Raw genomic sequence first — 7050 nt, forward strand, 5'->3', positions numbered from 1 at the left:
CCTCTCTCCATATGCTATAGAAGATTTTGCAGCAGAACCTTAAAGTATACTTCACCAGACGGGAAGACCTTCATTGTTAATTGTACCGCTTTTTAAGTCTATCAACCGTAAGGGCATGTCAAAGTCCAGTTGCTTTCTTTCAGCTGAGAGAATAGAACAGTCTCCCAAAGTTACAAATTCATGTCCAAAAGCCAAAATGAAAAGAAGCCATTCTGCATCTCTGCCTCTGTGAGGACAGTATTTTGACTGCGTGAAGGTGAAGTGAAGGTGAAAGTTTCTCAGTCATGTCTGACTCTTTGCAACGCCATGGTCTATAAAGTCCATGGGATTCTCCAGGCCAGAATACTGGAGTGGGCAGCCTTTCCCTTCTCCAGGGGATCTTCCCAACCCAGGGATCGAACCCAGGTCTCCTGCATTGCAGGCAGATTCTTTACCAGCTGAGCCACAATGGAAGCCCAAGAATTCTGGAGTGGGTAGCCTATCCCTTCTCCAGGGGATCTTCCCAACCCAGGGATCGAACCCAGGTCTCCTGCATTGCAGGCAGATTCTTTACCAGCTGAGCCACAATGGAAGCCCAAGAATTCTGGAGTGGGTAGCCTATCCCTTCTCCAGCTGATCTTCCCAACCAGGGATCGAACTGGTCATGGGTATTTTGTCTTTAACTGAATACTTCCAGTTGTTTAATCTTTTTTAAAAAACTTAATTTATTTAATTGGGGGATAATTACAGTTTTGTGATGGCTTTAGTCATGCATCCAACCTGAATCAGCCACAGGCATATGGGTGTTCCCCATCCTGAACCCCACTCCCTCCTCCCTCCCCACCCGACCCCTCTGGGTTGTCCCGGATGGCTTTGGGCGCCCTGCTTCAGGCATCAAACTTGGACTGGCCATCTATTTCACATACGGCAATGTACATGTTTCAGTGCTGTTCCCTCAGATCCTCCCAGCCTTGCCTTCTCTGTTGTTTAATCTGGATTTTTTTAACTGATTGTCTCCATGTCTGTAAGATCCCTCTAGCTGCATCAGCAATGATTGACAGCCTGAGGAGCAGGTCCCCGAGCAGAGTCAGCACTATGACCAAGTCCTATTGCTTCGTTTCTCTGGACCCCGTCATCCTCCTCTGTGCTAATATCACAGAACTGGTAAGAGAATCATATAAAATGAAATTGCTTCTTTAAATAGAATGCTGTCATAGAGTTGCTGTAGAAGACTCCTAAGCTTGGACTTACCTCTGTTTGGGTTAAATTTCTTCTTATTGCAATGATAAAGAATTAACAATTTACATTGTTAATAACAAACAACAGATTGAGTATTTCATACTGCCTTCATTCCCTGTGAATTCCATGTTCCCATAAGAAAAAGAAAATCATCAGATGGAAATGCCAGAGGTCTCAAGCCCATTTGGAAGTTTTTAGGAAGCTCTTTCATAACAAGTAGTATGACATGATTGCCAAGGTAAGGAGGGCTGGATTCTACATCCTACTTGTACTGTGTAACGCTGACAAGTCACAGCCTTTGCAGGGTATGTTTCTTTACCAGCAAAACAAGTCCATATGATCTCCAAGACCCCTTACAATTCCAAAAAATAACATGATTTTTCTCATGACAGCTGTCTTTAAATGTACAAATGATGTCATATATTGGAGGGCATAACAAAATAGAATTTTAATTTCTCAGTCTATCTATTTCAATGACTTAAAAAAGTGCAGTTTTTAATTGAAAAGGCAAAATCTTTAGTGGTGCTAATAAAGGACCAATAACGATTTCTCTTCTTCACGCAGATGTATTTAGAAGGATGCTAGCCACACGGAGGCTAATTTTGCACTGAGCCAGAGCCGATCCAGTGACTAGGCCTGAAGGTCCAGCTCAGCGAGATTGCAAAGGGCATTGATAGGAGAGGAGGTGAGAGGGGATGAGGTCTCTGTATCAAGTAAATTATCGATTTGCATCTAAAAGCCAAGGTGTCTATTCAAAGGCCATGTTTTTGAAAAGGACAAATATTCCTTGGCTAGTTCAAAAGCTATGAAGCCATTTTGGGGTTTCTATTCAATAGACTGAAAGGGAAGAACCGAGAATTCTAAGTTCAGTTCAGTATTGAAATACTCCTGAGTGTCAGCTTGCTGCTAAATATATGCTAAATGCATAATTTCTCGGTTATCATAGACATAGAGAAAGCTGACTACGTTTCTCAGTTTTCCGTTAACTTTGAAAAATTAATTTGATTCGGCATCCGACGTTGTCAATACATAATTTTAAAGTAGTGAGATCAGGGCTTTTTAAGGGAAAGTCAGCTTAGAAATGTTGAATTTAACAACAACAAAAAATAAAACCCTTGATGTCCTCCATACAAAGATAATCTTAATAAATTCAGATAAATAAAAATTTAAAAATTAAAACCACTTTCCAACCCATCAGTCCATGAATATTTTCACGTGTGTTCCTATGTATTTTTTCATATGCAGGTGGGGTTGCTTGTTTTAATTTGCTTTTCTCACCAACACTGCATGTTGAACACCCTCATACATCCCTGAATCTCACATGTATAAACAGCCAGTTTCACGCTGGTGCTCTGAGGAGGCCCAGCGCTTTTCCTGAGGTTCCTCAGGGGTTTCCAGGGTTTGGACTGTGGCCAAGTGGACAGAGGGCCTCCACACCCTGACCCCATCCCGAATCCAACCTTCATCAATAGCAGGCTTTCAAACACATGCTTTACTTTAAAAAAAAAAAAAAGCTTTTCTGTTTAAAAGATTCTGCTGCTAAAAAGAAAAATTTTTAATCACTGCTGTCTATTTTTTTTTTTCAGTTTTGTTTTATTTTTGGCTGCACTGGGTCTTCATCGCATCTTGCGGGGTTTCCCTAGTTGAGGTGAGCAGGGGCTACTCTGCCGAAGTGCATGGGCTTCTTATGAGGCAGCTTCTCTTGTTGCAGAGCACAGGCTCCGCGTGCAGGAGTTGCACCAGCTGGGGCTCAGTAGGCGTGGAACACAGGCTGAGTTGCCCCACGGTATGCGGGATCTTCCTGAACCGGGGATGGAACGTACGTCCCCGCTTTGGCAGGCAGATTCTTAGCCACTGGATCACCAGGGAGGCCCTGTATCCGTTTTAATGTCTATAATTGTGAGCATGTATGTATGTATCATGGGATTCCCTGGTGGCTTGGGTCGTAAAGAATCTGCCTGCAAAGCAGGAAATGTGAGTTCAATCCCTGGGTCCCTGGAGGAGGACATGGCCACCCACTCCAGTCTTTTTGCCTGGAGAAGTCCATGGATGGTTGAGTCTGGGAGGCCACAGTCCATGGGGTCACAAAGAGCCGGACGTGACTTAGTGACTAAGTAACAGCAGCATATGTATCATATTCCGATTAATAGGTTCCTTTTGACACAGTAGGTAAGAGTCACACTTCCTAGATCTGAACCCCAAGTCTGTCACTATGAGCTGTAACAATGTGCTTGTCTTAAAGCGCCCATAAATTCTTTGACACTCCTGCCACAAATATACATATTAATCAAGAACCTGTATTAATCAGAATGCATTCAGCTTCAACGACAAATAATCCAATCCAAAATGATTTTTGCAAAAAGAAAAAAAAAAAAGGATTTATCTACTTCCATAGGTATTCATTGGAGAAGGAAATGGCCACCCACTCCAGTGTTCTTGCCTGGAGAATTCAAAGGACAGTGGAGCCTGGAAGGCTGCAATCCATGGGGTCACAAAGAGTTGGACACGACTGAGCAATTTTCACAATTTTCACGTGTAGGTATTCATATTAGCTTCAGGAAAGGTGGGATCCAAGTGAAAGTGAAGTCACTCAGTCATGTCCGACTCTTTGCAATCCCATGGACTGTAGCCTACCAGGCTTCTCCATCCATGGGATTCTCCAGGCAAGAATACTGAAGTGGGTGGCCATTTCCTTCTCCAGGGGATCTTCCCAACCCAGGAATCGAACCAGGGTCTCCCACATTGGAGGCAGACACTTTAACCTCTGAGCCACCAGGGAAGCCCCTGGTGGGATCCAGGGACTCATCAAATCTGTTTTTAACTCTTGACCACTCGGCCATCCTTTCTTTCATGATAACTTTATTTTCAAATTTACCTTCACATCAGGGCCCCTGAAATTTCCAGATTTATATCTAGAGGTTTCACATTATGATCAGAGTTCTTACTTGTAGCTCTACACTCTGACTCTGAGGATTAAACAGAAAATGAGTTTATTAAAAGACTACTTTGTAAGCTACAGAATTGTAAAGGCAAGAACCACACCTGTAGCCAAGCTTCCAACAAGAATGGTCTAAAGAAACCACCACGAAGCTGCCACGGGCTCTCCCAGCGCCAGACGCTCTCTGTACACTGGTGTCAGAAGCTCAAATACTGATGGGAGCAAAGCCAGTCCCAGTCCAGAAACTCATCCGTGCAACCACTGCCACCCTCAAAGCCATTCATCTTAGTCATTATACTCGCCAGCCCAGCAGGACCCCCGCGCGTCCTTCCTTGAGCTGTTGACTTCCCAGTCAAAGCTTCACACGACAGAGTGACTGATGAAGGCACGTAGGTCGTATGCCAATGTCTTCACTGCTAAAGAGACTGGATTTTCTGTCTTTTACTTTGGTGAGGCAGACCTCATACAGCAGAAATTCTGTGAAGCTTGGGACTTTGGTTCAAATATGTTGGGCCAAAACCATGACAAATACCCCGAAGAACGGCTCCAGGGGAGAGTGACTGCAGAAGTTACTGGCTTAAATACAGACCCGGTTGCCCTGTTATCCGCATGCAGAGCTTAGTTTGACTTCAGCATTGCCTGCCTCCTATCCAGAGTCGAAATATTAGCCTGTATGAACCAAAACCAAGCTGGAACAGTAGGCTCCTTCCCAGAATCCTTCCGGCAGACAAGCTGTTTCATACAACTAACATATTGTGAGCTTTAAAAATGCTCTAAAATAAGGGCCATGTGAGAAAGGAAGTTAACTTGGCAAATAGTCAAAACATAAAACTGCAAATGAGTTAATGACATTTCATAATTTTTAAACTTTGCCTATTTGAAAAATAATTGAGATGTATCACTACCTCATATGAATAGTTTAAGGAAAGGAGAATAATGTGCAGATGGCAGCATCTGAGCAGTTTATAGCTGATGACGTAATTCCTTTGGTATTGTTAACATGTTTCGGTCTTTCATTCAAATACGCACTATGGTCTTCACAAAAGGGTTTTAACGTTAATCACTCATTCTAGAAACAAATTTACCCTCATCTGATGCTGATCGCTATTATACAGTTAATAAGATATGAACGCATCAAATATTAAAAATCAATTATGTTACAGAAAACATGATGAATGATCGGAAAGGACTGCATGCCATTTAGACTAAGAAAAATCTTCTGCTGTGATTATTTTAAGGATACGTCTTTTATAACTGATTTAACTTGTAACTCAACATTTTCGCACCTGTCTATTGCGTTTCATAAGATAAAGATAAATTTCTAAACTATTATCTGTCAGTTTCTTACATGTTTTTCTCCATATGGCAACAAATTGAAAATACTGTGCTTGTCAGAAGCTAGATGTAATGTGAACAGAGAAGTATATATAGAGGTGGCCCTCAAGAACTTAGAAATGAAGGAAATGGATTGCTTTATGAGACAAACTGTAAAATAAGTATAATTACCATATTTTGATGGACAGGTTCTCCTACAAAAGGGATAACTTTCTACGTCTTCAGAACTATAAAGTGCAGATAATGTTTATAACCTTACCTGTCAGATCAGCCAAGAAACCCAGAAAAAAAGAGGGCCATGGAGGGTGGTTTGGGGTCCTTCCCCACACACACAAAGGACAGTTATCAAGGATAACATTGGCCATGTCCATTTCAACAGATTCTTAATGAGAGAGGGTCTTAGGCATCACGTTTTGAATACTGTCCCTAGGGCAAAACTATACCCATGGAGTTTTGGACACATCAACCCTGTTAGTAACAGACCTTTGATTTACGTAATTCCTGTTATTAAAATCTTTATGCGTCGGTAAACTTTTAGTCGCATAATCTTGATTGTAAGAAGGGAAAACTCTTCATTCTGACCGTGGGTCTTCCACTTCTTGTGACAGTTATTTTTCATTTTAAGCTAATAAATTTACATTCTGATACCTTCCAGATCTCCTGGGCAGCTTACCTTTAGTCAGTGTCACCGGACTTGTAGAAATTGACCATTATCAGTGGCCTCTCCCTAAACCCACTTGCAAGCGCTGATCTATCTGGGGATTTTATATTTGATCCTAAACTAAGCTATGGCTGCAATACCAGAAACCACACCAAGGTCTGTAAACAAAGAAACCACAGTTTGCTAAGAAAAAAGAACTGGGGATGAGTGATATCTCAAGCTGGATTTCAGCAGCCACCGCTGTGTAGGTGGTCCAATCGACTGAAAGATGCTGCTGCAAATGAGCATCTTTTCAGAGCCCGGGATAGGCGAATGTGGGACAAGAAGGCCTTCAAGTGAGACGTTCCTCCTCGCATAACTCTTTTTTAAATTCATTTACTTTTGACTGGAGGATAATCTGCTTTACAGCATTGTGTTGCTTTCTGCCGCACATCGGCATGAGCCAGCCATGGGTATACCTGTGTCCCCTCCCTCTTGAACCTCCCTCCTATCTCCCTCTCCATCCCACCCCTCTAGGTTGTTACAGACCATCAGGTTGAGCTCCTGTGTTATACAGCGACTTCCCACCGGCCATCTATTTTACTCAGGGTAACGCATGCTTCCATTCTACTCTCTCAGTCCGCCCCCTCTCACCTTCCCCCACCACGTCCGTAAGCCTGCTCTCTCTGTCTCCATCTCCACCGTTGTTAGTCGCGGAGTTGTGTTCAGTTCTTTGAGACCCCAGGGACTCTAGCCCGCCAGGCTCCTCTGTCCATGGGATTCTTCAGGCAAGAATACTGGAGTGGGGTTGCCATTTCCTTCTCCAGGAGATTTTCCTGACCCAGGGATTGAACTCAGGTCTCCTGCATTGCGGGCAGATTCTTAACCATCTAAGCCACCAGGAAGCATGTCCACTGCT

The 7050-nt window shown here is 43.0% G+C and overlaps 1 long non-coding RNA gene across 1 annotated transcript in view; it reads left to right on the top strand.

Annotated features, from left to right (window-relative positions):
- The window catches only part of LOC104991353, a 56337-nt gene extending 53594 nt beyond the window's left edge, over positions 1 to 2743 (top strand). The window contains exons 2-3 of the long non-coding RNA XR_825601.1: positions 1009 to 1143; positions 1783 to 2743. This is a non-coding gene — a long non-coding RNA (uncharacterized LOC104991353). The remainder of the gene's footprint in view (positions 1 to 1008; positions 1144 to 1782) is intronic.
- Positions 2744 to 7050: the final 4307 nt, after the last annotated feature.

This window comes from Bison bison, unplaced genomic scaffold (genome assembly GCF_000754665.1).
Source record: "Bison bison bison isolate TAMUID 2011002044 unplaced genomic scaffold, Bison_UMD1.0 scf7180017864189, whole genome shotgun sequence".
Classification (NCBI taxonomy): Eukaryota; Metazoa; Chordata; class Mammalia; order Artiodactyla; family Bovidae; genus Bison; species Bison bison.